We start from the raw sequence: 17151 nt of genomic DNA, 5'->3' as shown, positions 1-17151 counted from the left end.
GACAGGGTTTCAGCTGCATATAGAACTACTGGCTTCAGAACTGTTTCATAGTGACGTATCTTGGTGTTTTGGGAAAGGCATTTTTTGTTGTAGATTGTGCGGGATGTTTGGTAGGCTATTTCCAGTTTGCGTACTCGCTCCTGAAGTGCTTCTTTGTTCAGTCCATTTTTCATGATGATCTCACCCAGGTATTTGAATTTGTCTACTCGGGTGATGTCCCCGTATTTTGTATGGAGTTTTGGTGGAGCCTCTTTGATGTTAGTCATTACTTCTGTTTTCTCAAACGATATCTGCAAACCAGTTTGTTCGGCAATTTCCTGTAAAATTTCAACTTGAGCTCTAGCGGTTTCTATGTCGTTTGAGAGAACAGTAATATCATCGGCAAATGCTAAGCAGTCTGTTGCGATCCCCTTGGATTTGGTTCCTATTCTCAATGGACTGTAGTTGGTTTCCTGTAATCTCACCCGCCAGGTTCTGATGATCTTTTCAAGAACACAGTTGAAGAGTATCGGGGATAGCCCATCACCTTGTCGGACTCCTGTTTTGATGTCAAAGGAATGCGAGAGACATCCGTGGAACTTCACCTTGGATTTTGTATCGGCCAGGGTGGCTCTAATTTAATGCCAGCAGTTTCAAATCAACTCCAAATTCATTTAAGATGTTTAGCAGGAGTGCCCGGTCAATGGAGTCGTACGCTTTCTTAAAGTCCACAAAGACAGACACATACTGCTTGGACCTTAGTGTACAATATCTGATCATCGTTTTGAGATTTTGGATCTGTTCAGCTGTTGAGCGACCTTTTCTGAACCCTCCTTGGTATTCACCTATTTGAAGTATATATTTATGTATATATTTTTACATTTTTATTTTTTTATTTATTTATTTTTTTTTTTTTTTTTACAATTTGTTTTTACATCGCACCGACACAGATGGGTCTTATGGTGACCTGCTGTTCATATTCCGTATCATTTTTATATTAAGCTAGTCACTGCAATTTTAAAAGGGAAATATGTAAGAATAAACATGGAAAAGTACAGGAGGTTGAATGGGTCCAACTTTGTTTCAAAATTTGAGATAATATGCAGTGAACAACAGTTTTGTATGTCCCACTAACCACAATTAATGTACTGAATAGTAAGTAGTTCAAATATGACTCATTACATCATAAATTTTTTGTAGATTTCTAAATATTTCCTTAATCACTTGATCTCACTAATCCAATACCAATAACATGACTGAAAAAATTAGGGAAGTTCTGATTTAGGACACTAAAGAGAAACCTCGATACAGTTAAGAGGCTCCAAATCTAACAAGAGAAGTAACTGGTAAGACAGGTTGGAACCTATCCTGAATTGTTTTTGATACAATCGTTGTACTATAAGAGAACGTGTGGAAAATCAGCCTCCAGATGTAACTACAAGTCTATGAAATCACGTGCCAAATCTCTCATATAGATCAATGGGAAACAGGGTAAGTATCGTACCTGTACATGTTGGTTGGAATGGACAGCACTGACATCCCAGGTACTCAAGGCCAGTGATAAGCAGAGCTGAATGCACTAGTGAACTGTGGGGTGTTTCACTGCATACAGCAATAACATAACAGTTTTGATGGTTGTTTTAAAGAAAGCATGACAGTGAAAATTAGTTCCTTGGAGGATGAAGTTTTAAATCCTATTAACGTAGCAGAGTTTGTAATGAGTTATTTCCAGAAAGCTCGAAAGAAAAGGAAATGGGTTTTATCTGATTGATTTGATGAAAAATAATCGTAGAGGAGTGCAATGTATTGAGGAGGTTTCTCACGATGTACACAGCAAAGACAACAAAAGTGACTCAAGTGATTCTGCTTCTGAAAATCTTCTGCCAACTGCAAACGAAGTTCTGGAACCGAATTCGAAACTAGAATATGACTCCTGGAATCTGGTGACGCTACAAGTCCATCACCACGTAAATCATCCAGTTCTAGTTATGTTCCTAGTCCCACATAAAGTGTGTGAGAAAACATTGGCATAGGGTACAAGAGGAGGGTTGTAAAATACTGGCTTAACGGAAGTGATATAAAGTTATTATTACTTTCACACACCCGCAAATACTTTAGTGAAGTCGGAGCAATATCTTTACTTGTGGAAGAAGCAGTTGGAAAATACAGGTATGTCGGCAAGTCCGAATGAACGTAAAAATGAAGATATGGTAAACCTTATTCCCGTTTCCAGGAAGCAAGAAAGCGAAGGCGAAACGTAAGTGATGAAGATTTAAGACTGTGGGCTTTGTAAATCGCACGTGTACTATCTTTACTCCAACATATACATATTTGATATTTAAAATCAGCCTTGTCAATACCTATGAGTTATTCAACTAATTATTTATTTTACATATCATATTTTATATAACAAATGTATATTTATTGGAGTACAGATTGTAGTCAATACAGACCATTACAATATCAAACCAAAATTATTAAGTTAAATAAACTTGTGTACTATCTATCGAGAATATTAATTTCACCGCCTCTCATGCCTGGATCAGCCGTTTCAAGAAACAACACAGAATTAGGAGTAGGAAAATTATGAAATTTGTACCTCATTCACATACTCAAGATAAAAACAAAAGAATGAAAAATTTCTGGAGAGGGCTCAAGAGCACTTTCTCCATTGCACCCTGTCCTCTATTTACAACACCGATTTTTTTTTTACAATTGGTTCTACATCGCACCGACACAGATAGGTCTTATGGCGACGATGGGATACGAAAGGGCTCAGAGTGGAAAAGAAGCGGCCATGCCCTTAATTAAGGTACATTTGCCTGTACCACAAAACCACAGAAAACCACCTTCAGGGCTGTTGACAGTGGGGTTCGAAGCCACTATCTCACGAATGCAAGCCCACATCAGCATGCCCCTAACCACATGGCCAACATGCCCGGTCAACAACAATGATCGAAGCGGGTTCGAGTGTGAAATGCGATCAGATTATCTTTTGTAGGTGAGAAACACACACACGATAGCCCAATCAGTTAGTTTACTCACACATTCATACACCACAATGTCAACACTCATTATGGACTGTTCGTTGTTCTCATTATTTATTGTACTGCAGGAGCCAACCAGAACCTCCAGTCCTCTGGTTTAAAAAAAAAAATGTTTAGAACAGATAAAATCGTTCTCACTGCCACAAAATCAGGAAAAATGGAGAAAACAGAACTGAAAATATGGTTTAGAGAGGCCTTTCCCCAGTTCTCTGAAGACAACTGAGCCCTGTTTTTTGATTCATGGAGCACATACGGTGTTACAACTTGTCTTAAAAGATATCCTTACAAGCAAAACAATAGAATTGCTTGAAATTCCTCAAGATATCATGGGCATAATACGACCGTTAGGCAAATTCTTCTTCCGGCAGTGGAAAGCTTTTTACCACCGATTAACAGAAATTCTAACTTCATGTAATGATGTGAGAGGTTCACCACAGAGACACAATCCTTAAACTGCAGTCTTTCATACTTCCTCAGTTTTCATATCCACAATTTCGGGATATGATAAAATATTCGTGCTTTGCGAAGAATTACACAAGAGAGCGGCATCCCGTGTTCATAGTGCCTGCTAAATATTGTTTGGAGAAGAAGAAAGAGACCTGTGAGGAACAGTATGACAATGAATTTCTAATTCGTTGTGCTTGGTGAACAAAAACTTGTGTTATCATCATGCAATTTATACCAATCATTTCTGCTATACTTTTGACATTGACTGACAAGTTAGTGAAACAATACAGCTTCAAAGTGGGTTGAGAGACTGCATGCATACACACCCCACCACACCACAACTCTAAGCTGGCTCAGTGGTGTCCAGCTGTGCCACCCATCATGCTTGCGTACCAGGATTCCAGGTACGATTTCGGAGACTTGCAGTTAAATCTGGAGAACGATTCTCTGCACGCTATCTTCTTACAGTATAACAATTGCATCAAAAAAAATTCAAGATAGGTTTCGACCTGTCTTACGTGCTCCTTCCCTTGTAAGGAGTTCACGAAGTTGTCCAAATTTTCTCCTACATCAATGCCCTTACATGCTGGAAGTCAGTGACACCTAGTGGCTCAAAGTGAACACCATCTAATTTTACCAGCCTCGACCAGGACCAAATCATTCATCTTGGGAGTAAGATATTGATGACTGACTAACTGCTCCAATGAGGTCTGTTTAGTATGTCAGAACATTCTGGAAGTAATCAGATTGGGCAAAAAGGCTATGGAAAGTTGTAGAATACGAAAATGTTTCAGACCAGTTCCTATCACTTTGTTCAAGTGGTTGTATGTGCTCTGGCTGGGCTGGGTAGCTCAGGCAGTAGAGTACTGGCCTTTCGAGTTCAAGTTGACGGGTTCAATCCCGGCTCAGTCCAGTATATTCGAAGGTGCTCAAATATGTCAGCTTCACGTCGGTAGATTTATTGGCACATGAAATAACTCCTGCGGGACAAAATACTGGCATCTTGGCATCTCCAAAAACCATAGAACTAATTAGTGGGACATAAAAGCAATAATATTATTATTGTATGTGCTCTGAGCAGTTGTCCCAACTTAGCAAAAGTAGAAGCAACTTATCTAATAATGTTATTTGAACCAGGCGAGTTGGCCGTGCGGTTAGACGCGCTCAGCTGTGAGCTTGCATCCGGGAGATAGTGGGTTCGAACCACAATGTCGGCAGCCCTTAAGTTGCTTTTCTGAAGTTTCCCATTTTCACACCAGGCAAATGCTGGGGATGTACCTTAATTAAGGCCACAGCCACTTCCTTCCCATTCCTAGGCCTTTCCTATCCCATCGTCGCCATAAGACCTATCTGTGTCGGTGCGACGTAAAGCAACTTTTTAAAAATAATAAAATGTTATTTGCTTTACATCCTACTAACTACTTTTACAGTTTTCGGAGATACCGAGGTGCTGGAATTTTGTCCCACAGTAGTTCTTTTTTGGGCTAGTAAATTTACCGACACGAGGTTGACGTATTTGAGCACCTTCAACTACCAATGGACTGAGCCAGAATCAAACCTGCCAAGTTGGAATCAGAAGGCCAGCGCCTCAGCCATCTGAGTCACTCAGCCCAGCAGCAACTTATCTTTGGCCACATTTACGTTGTCTCAAATGAGCCACATGGTGCTACATCCCTCATGGGACTTGGCCTAACAAGCAATCACTGCTCAGCCCGAAGAGCTGCAGGTTACAGTCAGCATGACGATTCCCTGCAGCTGATATTCTTGGCTTTCTAGACCAAGCCTGCTATCTCAATATTAGATAGCTTCTCAACTGTTCTTAAGTAGGCTGAGCCGAACTCAAACTAGTTCCAGATCCAGGTGAAAATTCCCAACTTGGCCAGGAATCGAAGCTGGATTCTCCACGTAAGAGGCAGGCTTACTACCACAACACAAAAATTACATTTTGTATGTAAATTATGAAAACTATTTTGTTTGACTAAAAATTCTTTCCATGTCATATAAAGGCTCTAGGGACTATTAATTCAATGTATGTATCAATCAACACTGATCTACATTTAGGGTAGTCGCCCAGGTGACAGATTCCCTAACCTCTTCTTAAATGATTTCAAAGAAATTGGAAATTTATTGAACATCTCCCTTGGTAAGTTATTCCAATCCCTAACTCCCCTTCCTATAAACGAATATTTGCCTCAATTTGTCCTCTTGAATTCATATTGTGATCTTTCCTACTTTTAAAGTCACCACTCAAACTTACTTGTCTGCTAATGTCATTCCACACCATCTCTCCACTAACAGCTCGGAACATACCACTTATTACAAGTGATTAATCTCATTATCAGACCACTTAGTCGAACAGCTCATCTCCTTCCTACCAAGTATTCTCAGCCTAAACTTTGCAAAATTTTTGTAATGCTACTTTTTTGTCAGAAATCACCCAGAACAAATCGAGCTGCTTTTCTTTGGATTTTTTCCAGCTCTTGAATCAAATAATCCTGGTGAGGCTCCCATACACTGGAACCATACTCTAGTTGGGGTCTTACCAGAGACATATATGCCCTCTCCTTTACATCCTTACTACAAACCCCAAACACCCTCATAACCATGTGAAGAGATCTGTACCCTTTAATTACAATCCCATTTATGTGATTACCCCCATGAAGACCTTTCCTTATATTAACACCTAGGTACTTACAGTGACCCCCAAAAGGAACTTTCACCCCATCAACGCAGTAATTAAAACTGAGAGGACTTTTCCTATTTGTGAAACTCACAATCTGACTTTTAACCCCGTTTATCATCATACCATTGCCTGCTGTCCATCTCACAACATTTTCGAGGTCATTCTGCAGTTGCTCACAATCTTGTAACTTATTTATTACTCTATACAGAATAACATCATCTGCAAAAAGCCTTATCTCTGATTCCACTTCTTTACTCATATCATTTATATATACAAGAAAACAAAGATCCAATAATACTGCCTTGGGTAATTCCCCTCTTAATTATTACAGGGTCAGATAAAGCTTCGCCTACTCTAATTCACTGAGATTTATTTTCTAGAAATATAGCAACCCATTCAGTCACTCTTTTGTCCAGTCCAATTGCACTCATTTTTGCCAGTAGTCTCCCATGATCCACCCTATCAAATGCTATAGACAGGTCAATCGCGATACAGTCCATTTGACCTCCTTAACCCAAGGTATCTCGCTGGAATCCTACAAGTTGGGCTTGTATGTATGTATGTATGTATGTATGTATGTATAAATAAATAATGGGAGGACTGTGTCACTAACCTTGCAGTTTCTGAGAAAGCACATGCTATAAGCATTGAGGCTACCATCATTGGCCACAATCTCAGATGGTAGGGCACATCCATTGCATAAGAGATACCAGGCTTCGCCAACTCCTGTATGGTAAACTCTGCTCCGCCACAAGACTTCATGGAGCCCCTTTGAGGCATTTCAAGGTTCAGCTAAAAAATCAGCTATGACAAAAGCTGGAATTAACACCCAATCCTGACATACACCTGCTGAGAATTGTACACTTTGGCCCCACACTGTTTCTACATCAGTTACTGTGTCTGAATTATTTTCTTCACAAGATGCTTTATGTCACACCGACACAGAGATGTCCTATGGCGACAATGGGATAGGAAAAAGCTAGGAATGGGAAGAAAGCAGCTATGGCCTTAACTAAGGTACAGCCCCAGCATTTGTCTGATGTGAAAATGGGAAACCACGGAAAACCAACCTCAGGGCTGCTGACGTTGGAGTTCGAACTCACCAACTCCTGAATGCAAGCTCAGAGCTGTACACCCCTAACTGCACGCCAACTTGCTTTGTATATTTGAAGAGGAGTGACGTAGATGTGAAGAGGCTTAACGACAAGTACGGAAGCTCCGTCAAGCTTGGCCCCGTTCTACCCCAGCCATTCCATGTGATTTGTGTGGTCGTATGTTTCATGCCATGATTGGGCTACAAAGTCATATGGAACACATTCACAATGCTTTGCGAGTGTGAAAATGTAAACTGCTGAAGAATATGTTTACTCGGGTACGAGTTGCAGCCAACAATGACCATACAATGGTCATATAACCAGAAAAGGATGACACCTGTAGTACGTGAGATGGTGTTGCATTGGACAAGTACCACCCACAAGGGCGATGGAACTGTATAGCGAGTCAGGCTCTGTGCAGAATTGATTTGACAAGTCAAGAAGAGCATTGGAAGTACTAGAACACCTGCCATAATCACCGGAGCTGTCTCCATGCGATTTTCACCTCGTCCTCAAAGAAAAAGAACCCTTGTGTGGTAGATGGTTTGGGACACGAGAGGATATTGCCAACAATGTAAAATATGAGCATGCAAAATTCACACATCGTGAGGTGACTGGTATCTGATATCTCCCGCACCATCACCAATGTGTTATGGAGTATCTAGGGGACTGCACTGAGGGTTTACCATAAAGGTTACTGTATTCTCTGAGAATAAACATTATCTAGCACAAAGATTTCATGTCTGACAGTTGCCTCAATTTATATCCTACATCTGGTAAACCTACTTGGCACTATTCCATGGTCTCAGATGGATAGGGCACACCTGTATATTTCCATTTGTCTAGCAGATCCCACATTTGTGCATCAAAACTTGTATGTATGTTTGCTCTTTTGAGTTTTACTTGAAAATCACAGAACACACTTTTATGAAAGTTGGCCTAATTGGCATTACTATATTTAAAACAGTAAGGGGGCTACAACGGCAGCTGATGTGGTTTCTTTCTGATATTTTGAAAACGCTCAGATTTATTTTGAAACTGTTTAAACAAAATTTACTTTAAATGTAATTTTCAATATTTGATGTCAAGACAGCTATTTGATAGAGCCAACCCTAACAGAGATATTCACTAATCCAAATCATTAATGCCAAGTTCATCAACAGTTTCGCTGATATGATAATAATAATGTTGTCACAGGGATATGGATGACTGTCGTCAAGATTTTCTTTATTAGGTGCCCCTTTAAACCAGGGACATAATAAGGATGACTATGGAAACGAAAGAAACACATGAGGGAACATGTTTGGGGAAAAGGAGGGGGCTCCCTAGGCCCTGGTTGACTTAATATCGCCAGGCCAGAAGAAATAAAATGTGATGGCCTACAATGTCCACGGCCAATAAAACTGACCAGCAATAACATAACAGGACTGACAGTTGTTAGTTGAAGTGTGTCTGTCTCACTCTCTCATTCTCTGCTGCCTTTCATCTCTGCAAGGATGGCATAACAGCTGCAATTGTACAGAAACCTAAATTCTCAATGACAGGCACAACAGTTAAGTTAATATTACAATGAGACTTTGACATCAACAATAAAATGTGTACAGGTAATAAAATAACCCACATATAGTCAATATTTCATGTATGAGGTTTGGAAAATGACATCATGTTCTCAGTGCATCTGATTTTCTGGTAAAAAATTCAAATTCCACGTTTTTGTGTTTCTGAAAGATGCAGACATTAAGCTTTCCAGAAAAAATAGTTTTGAGTTAATATCTATTGATACATTTGGAGTTATGGGCTAATCAAGTTTTACATTAGAGTGGGCGTGGCTCACGGCAACAATAGAAAATTGCTACATTCCATAAAACGGGGTAACTTCGGCCATCCAGGGTAAATTCGGCCAGTGACGCATGGCAACACTGATTTTCGCCTGCCCCCTATACTATAAAAGATGAATCATTTGCAACAACTAAAATACGCGCACAATAGTATGCTCTATCAACACTCGCTGGTTCAAAGAATATAGGCGGGCTCATTGTCGAGTAAAGCGATTTGTTTCGCAGCACCAATTATTGTCTTGTTGGGTAACATTGAAAAACAAACTGTTCTCCAGCCCCAGCATCTGATTCTCTACTCCAGCTGTTTATGGTGTTAGAAAGTAAGTATGTCTGGTAACTGATTAACTGAATTTGATGCATTTTATTCAAATAGGTTTTTCATGGGATAGTTTTGTGATAAAAGTTGTCCTCTTCCAGGGTAACTTCGACCATGCCAAGAAGATACAAGAAAGTTTTAGGCGGCCGCGGGTATTGCAATTACAATCCCGTTTACCTAAAAAACGCATTAGAAGAGATAAGGAAAGGCACTATAACGATTTGGCAAGCCTCGGAGAAATATGCTGTTCCGCGATCGACCCTTTAAGACAAGCTGAACAAGAAGCACACAGGAAAAATAGGACGTCCAAGCATTCTTTCAGCTGAGGTTTGCGTTGACGCTTATATGTAACTGCTTCATTTATACCCCCGAGGTATTGCTAACTGAGAAATTTTATTTACCTATTATCTCTGGTGTTTGTTTTCAGGAAGAAGCCGATCTCATACATGGACTTACTACGTGTGCTATATGGGGATATCCGTTAACACCTGGAGACATCAGAATTGTGGTGAAGGATTATCTAGACAGAGAGGGAAAAACAATTTCCATCTTCAAAGATAATGTGCCTGATGCAGACTGGCTCAAAAGTTTTCTTGATAGACATCGAGATTTATCGTTTCGCTTTGCGGAAAATATCAAACATGCTAGAGCCTCCGTAAGATTGGTAGAAATTGGTGAATACTTCGATAATTTAGAAACAACACTGGACGGAATTCCTCCAGAAAATATTATAAACTACAATGAGACTAATTTTGTAGATGATCCGGGTAAAGTTAAAGTGATTGTAAAAAGAGGAAGTAAACACCCTGAGAGGATTACTGACTCATCAAAGAGTGGAACTTCTGTCATGTTGGCAGGAACAGGCTCAGGAGAGTTGTTGCCTCCATATGTGCTCTATCGAGCCAAACATTTGTACCCAGGCTGGACGGAAGGTGGTGTCACTGGTGCAAATAACAGAAATGAAAGTGGTTGGTTTGATATGGCTATTTTTGAGGAATGGTTTTCTACAATTTGCCTGCCGTATCTCAAGAAGTTACCTGGTAAAAAAGTGATAATAGGTGACAACTTGTCCAGCCATCTGTCAATGGAAGTAATCAGACAGTGTGAGAACGACAATATATCGTTTGTGCTTCTGCCACCAAATTCAACTCGTCTAACGCAGCCATTGGATGTTGCACTTTTCCGTCCATTTAAAATGTCTTGGAGGAAACAGCTGAACAAATGGAAGAATAAGAATAGAGGAACCCTACCTAAAACAGAATTTCCCAGAGTTTCCAAGGCGGCCCTGGAGGATATAGGGGATGAAAGGTTGAAAAGTAGCCTGAAATCTGGCTTCAGAGCTGCAGGACTTTGTCCTCTAAATAGAGATGCTGTCCTAAAAAGACTTCCTGACTTTACCGAAAATCATAGTTCGGAAAAGTCATGGAGCGAATCGTTCACGAATCTCCTGAAGACATCTCGATTAGGAGAGAAGAATAATTCCAGATTCAAAGGAAAACGACTGAATGTGAGGCCTGGACAAAGTGTAACCACAAACCACATATCAGAGCAACCCCAAGATGAACAGGAGCAGCTTGAAGAAAATGATGAACTTTGCAGCCAAGGAGAGAGAATTTTAACCGAGGACAGGATGGCAAGTTTGGAAATGCAAGTAGATGGGACTGATGAATATGAAGTAGGAAACTTTGTACTTGTGAAATTTTCCAAGGACAAAATGCAGCGATTTTATGTTGGAGAAGTTAAAGAAACTGGAGAGCACTTGTTAGTGAAGTTTTTGAGGAAGAAAGCTGGAAAGGACGTGTACTTCACTTTCCCAGTTATTGATGATGAATGTGTCATCCAGAAAGATGATATTGTGAGGAAATTGGAAGTTCGGGATCCAGTCAGACGTGGGCGATACAAATTCAAGAGCTTAATTGACAGGCCAGATATATTTTAATGTAGACGCCAGTGTATTGTGAGAACAATCGAAAAATATTTTATTTTTTCAACTTGTTTCTTTCTTTGGACTCTAGAGAATATGATTTTGCTATCTTCATTATCTTTCATGCCAGTAAAATTAGTTACGTAATATAATGCATAATTTTTATATCAATGAGTGCTTATAGGCTTAAGTCAAATAAACTTGTTTCTTCTTTGGGGAAAATGTGAGTTATTTGGAAATATCTTGTAAATTTGATCACTGTACGTCTGTTTTACCCCGAATGGTTTTAATTTGTTTGCCGATTATTGTTATCGGGCTTTTTACAAGTTTTTAAAAAAGTTTTACAGTGGCCGAAGTAATACTAAGTCAGAGGAAACTTCGTTCTTTGAGTTATTTATACGGCAGCCGAAGTTACCCCAAAACACGGGGTAACTCCGGCCGCTTTTTCGATAATCATAATTCATTACTGAATTACAATTACTATTATGAAGAAAAAATATGGCAGAACTTAGACTATATTTTTCAGAAAATTAGAGGAAAAATTCAATGTTTATATTTTCAAAATACACGAAAAAGTGTTTTACGGTACTTCCCTAGACTCACAGAAATTAACCCACTAATTCCTCTGTATTTTCCTCTGAAGAGATTAGTACGTTTTTCCGGTCACAGACAACAGCATAGGCAATATCTGGCGACTATATATATGCGTGTCTGTTGTTGTTGTTGAATACTGAGTCTGTATGTTCGTGTTCAATGCAGTTATCTGGAACAGATGCCCTAAACCTAAGTTTTGTGGTAAGGACTCGATCACTGTTTGTGTGTTAGATGCCATTTCTGTATTTGATTATGAATATCTATCAACAAAATTGATATTGGAGGAATGAGCGTGGAAGCTGGATTCTGGTGCACTGCACCACTTGAACGTCTCGACATTGCTAGCGTAAAAAATAGTGAATATAAGTGAATACAAGATGTGAGGAGGAAAAGGAAGAGCAAGCAGAAAAAGGACAAAGAGGAAGAGGAAATTAGGAACACAGGATTATGGAAATGTTTCAGACTTGTAAGTTGGAACCTCGGTGGAATTTTGCGTGTTTTTCTTTGAATGCTTTTATTTGTATTGAATTTTTGTCAACACAGTGTATATTTTCTTAGCAACTACCCCTTAAGATATAATATGATGGAGCATTTTGATACCTTACTTCCAATTCGGAGGGGAAAAGTATTAAATACTAAACTTATTAACATACAAAAAATTAAAGTTTATAAAATTATAATTTTAAAAGTTGCTAAAGTATAACAATCGCCCTTCATCAGATATGCCACAGGCATACCTCTTTACGACTAGGAAGTTTGTCTTCTCATTCCAATACTATTCTAACAAATGCACCTGAAGTGATACAGCACCAAAGATAAAAGTAGTAAAATTTAAGAGCTTTAAGTTGGTAGTCCTGTGATAAATGGAATTAAAATTTATTTTCTACTAGCAGTCATATGCATTTAGTAAATGGACAAAATTTCAGAGGAAATGGTGAATGCATTTCTGATAAATTGGATTTTGAAAGTTGTCTGGCCATTCGATATACAGCAAAGTTAACGCTTCCTTGATGTCTTAAGATGGGTAAATGTAGTGTCTGTATTTTTGTGGATTCGCTACAAAGACTAGCGTATACGTTGGGTACCATTTCATTAATCTTTCAACATTAAAATGAGAAACACCAGGCAAGTTGGCCATGCGGTTAGGGGCGCGCAGCTGTGAGCTTCCATCCGGGAGATAGTGGGTTCGAGCCCCACTGTCGGCAGTCCTGAAAATGGTTTTCCGTTGTTTCCCATTTTCACACCAGGCAAATGCTGGGGCTGTACCTTAATTAAGGCCATGGCTGGTTCCTTTCCTATCTCATCATCGCCATAAGACCTATCTGTGTCGGTGTGACGTAAAGAAAATAGCAAAATGAGAAACAGTTCTGTGATGACCAAGTGCACAATTTTACCAACTTTTCTCCTCATTCATATATCCAAGGTTGAATGCCTTCAAACAAGTGTCAAATGGCAAAGCTATGATCGAACCCAGAACAATTATGTAGGATGTAGTGTGCTAGTCATTGTCACCTTAAGACCTATCTGTACCAAGCTCGATAGCTGCAGTCGCTAAGTGCGGCCAGTATCCAGTATTCGGGAGATAGTGGGTTCGAACCCCACTGTCGGCAGCCCTGAAGATGGTTTTCCGTGGTTTCCCATTTTCATACCAGGCAAATGCTGGGGCTGTACCTTAAATAAGGCAATGGCTACTTCCTTCCCACTTCTAGCCCTTTCCTGTCCCATCATCGCCATACGACCTATCTGTGTCGGTGCAACGTAAAGCAACTTGCAAAAAAAAAAAAAAAAGAGACCTATCTGTGTCGGTGCGACATAATGCCAACTGTAAAAAAGGAAGTGAGCTAGTCCTAAAATAAATCCCTGTTACGTAGCCTATGTGAAGAAACAAAATCTCTACAATGCCAGCATGTTTGAGTCTCATTTAATGAATTAACTTAAATAAAGTATCAAACGACGGCACCCACATTGTTACTCAATTTTTTTTTTTTTAATATGCCTTGGGCTGAGAATGGAAAAAAGCATTAAAAATCACCTATGCTGCAGCACAAACAAGTTCTGCAGGGACGCTTCGCCGCTGATTATTTTTAAAATGAGGCACTGTTATCCTGTCTCAATGTTGTTTGTTTGAACTACATCCTACATCTGTACTAATCTTCTTGTCATATTCATACCTTGAACTGCCCCTACCATTCTTACCACTTACTGTTCCCTCAAAAACCAACCGTAAAAGTCCTCGGTGTCTTAAGATATGTCCCATCATTCTCTCCCATCGTCTGTCCAATTTTGCCAAATCATTCTCCTCTCACCAATTTGATTCATCATCTCTTCATTCGCGATTTGATCTATCCATCTCACCTTCAGCACTCTTCTGTAACACTACATTTCAAAAGCTGCTGTCTCAATATCAGGAGTCAAAACTAGCAAACAGCCTCTACACAACCACTAGTCCTCTCTAAATATCCTGTAACTCCATTATCGCCAATACATTCTTCTACTTTTCTGGTCTTTTCCCAATTTTCTGGGCTTGGCAATAACACAAGTTAATTCCAGTTTTACGACCAAATGTCCTTACGACACCAACCATATGCAGAGAGATGTATTCACTACAGGGTTTCTGGGGTGGTTGGTAGTTTGGTGTGTTTACGTAAATTATGTGTATTGGGGAAGATCACAAACACCCAGCCCCCAACGTAGAGGAATTTTCCAAACTTGTTTAAAACCCCCAACCCTGTTGGGAATCACACCCAGGGCCCTCTGAACCGAAGGGCAGTAAGCTGACCATTCTGCGAAAGAGCCAGGCACATTGTTGCATAAATACTCTTCAGAGTTGATTATAAAGTTCACCCACTGGACCCATCTCGATACCAGCAGTCAAAAATTGATTAACATACAACTACTTCCTATGTCTTCAAAAATCTCAAAACACACTTCTGGCTGAACTTCCAATGAGAAAATAATTCTCAGATATTTTTTAATCCAATGTTTTAATGATATCTCCATATTTAATCTTTCAATTTAGTCTAACTTCTCCAAATGTCACATCGGCACTGTAATGGCTAGTCCGCACCAAAGTTAATAAACAATGTTCATGAAAACATTCCTCAACATACCGTAGTTAATTAACATTTGTTAACCAACTTCTTCAACATTATGCCCACACCAAAAAAGCTGTTTGTGAGGTTACGATGCATAGGGTCAGAAAGAAGAAAATAGGCGCAAAGTGTGGCAAAGAAAAATATTGGAGAAGCGTTTAGAATTAAGTTTGGAGAGAACACTTATGTCAGAACTTTTCATTCATGACACACCATGCTTTCAAAATGTACTTGAGAATGCCTCCACATGATTTTTAATTCGTTCTTATTGGCAGTAATTGGGCCTGAAATTGCGAGAAATGATACAGATTATCGGATTATCCTCTTACAACAGGCTATATATAACTTTAATAAGATTTCTAGCAACTGGTGACTCGTACATTTCACTTATATATACATTTGTCTAAGAGTATCAAAACAAGCCATTTCAGTTATTGTGCCTGAGGTGATTGAAGCTTTATACAACAATCTCAAGGAATTGGTAAAGGTACGACATAAAGAAAATCTGCATTTAACCAAGTTAGGATAGCATTATTTTGATGACATACAAGCGATTATGGAAGGTTAGGTTATTTAGCGAGGAGCGAAACTGGAAATGAAACTACATTAGAACATAGCTAAAAGAACGTCATTCAGAATTAAAAATACCGTATATTAGAACTTTCGCTTGCGATTTGATAATCAATTTTTAAAAGAAATAAGAAAGCATTGTGCGTGCTCTAATTGCGTCCTTGCGCATGTGCGAACCGAAATGTTGACGAAAACAGTTAATAAAAAATTGAATTCACAAAAGTTAAAGATATTTTGCTTGTCAACATGCACGAAAAGTTTACGAACACGCTATTTTGTTCATTAACAGTCAAAAAAAGTTCATGAACATTGTTGGTAAACCGTGTTCAAAACAAAGTTAACGAAAACATCTTGTGTGGACGCATCATTAGTGGGTTAACCTAACTGAAGTAGTCATAAGTTGGTTTTTTTTTTTTTTTTTTTTTGAACCCTAAGGAGATAAATTATCAATGTTATCAGTTTATCAAGTTCGAATTTTAAAAAATAATAAATGAACAACTCTTTAAGGGGAGAATATGGGGCAATGTTTTGCCGTCTGGTTTACAGTTTTCTCTTTCTCGAAGACACTTTCCAGCGGGAGTTTTAGGAGAGAATGTGTTTGAGGAAACGATGACTAATTTTCAATCCACTAAAAAGGAACCGCATATGCCATGCCCAGTCGAATTCTGGCGAGCTCCGCATTTTACTACACAGCAAAACCCACTACGCCTACTTCTATACCTGACATAACACAAACCACTACTTAACCCAAGTGTAGGACTACGAACTGGGGAGCAATTCAGGACTTACTTGACACTGATTATGGTTCACAGTTTATTTTTCGTTAGTTATTAATTGGCCTTTGTTTAGGGCTATTACCAGTTAATTTGTCAGTTTCTTCCAAAGAGGATAGAATAGAATAGAGATGAAACTCAATGATAAATTTCGGTTCCAAGCCACTTGGCGCTAGTAGTTTTAGTCTCTTTTCCGAGATAGCGCCACAGTGTGCATTCTGGTGCAATACCTTAGTATTACTATCAACAGATAGCGCGGAGAATTAACATCCGGCGCAGTGACGCACATCCGGTTATGCTTAAAGCCCCCCTCCCTTCCCCTGCCACCCCCTTCCCATCATCCACCGCCACCCCCCCCCCCACCCCCCTTTGTCGATTAGAATGCAGTTCTACTATTTCCATGCCCAATACATTGTAATTCATATATTTTTATTTCCACGTACTTACTACGTTGTAAATAATGATCTGATACCCCTAGTTCGTATGGCATACTATGTTATTGAGAACATAACCACACACCTCAAAGCAGCTTTAACTTCAAATGAATGATTGACACATTAACACAAAGCTGATATTATAGCAAATAAGAAATCCCTTCGAAAGCAAGACAGCAGAGCACACCATATGCAAGAGAATGGGGTATCACATCAATATCCAAGTACCACATGAAAATAAAAATAACAGAATTAAATGCACTGAGACAGGAAATATATAGAACTACATTAATAGAACCATTCAGCTTTCAGCCCCTGATGTGTACTCAAACACGAAATACAGGATTTCAGGAGGACTGG

The 17151-nt window shown here is 39.3% G+C and overlaps 1 protein-coding gene across 4 annotated transcripts in view; it reads right to left on the bottom strand.

Annotated features, from left to right (window-relative positions):
• LOC136864664 (RWD domain-containing protein 4) overlaps window positions 1–16466 on the bottom strand; it is a 208963-nt gene extending 192497 nt beyond the window's left edge. For 2 of the 4 annotated variants that reach the window (XM_067141960.2, XM_067141957.2), the window contains exon 1: window positions 16443–16466. The gene's annotated coding sequence lies outside the window, so the exon portion shown is untranslated. Of the gene's footprint in view, window positions 1–16373 lie in introns of all 4 variants that reach the window. The other 2 variants (XM_067141958.2, XM_068226380.1) reach the window with 2 other exon arrangements.
• Window positions 16467–17151: the final 685 nt, after the last annotated feature.

This window comes from Anabrus simplex, chromosome 2 (assembly GCF_040414725.1).
Source record: "Anabrus simplex isolate iqAnaSimp1 chromosome 2, ASM4041472v1, whole genome shotgun sequence".
NCBI classification, from domain to species: Eukaryota; Metazoa; Arthropoda; class Insecta; order Orthoptera; family Tettigoniidae; genus Anabrus; species Anabrus simplex.
Note: the sequence above shows the minus strand (reverse complement) of the source record. Positions and strands in the feature narration are given on the sequence as shown.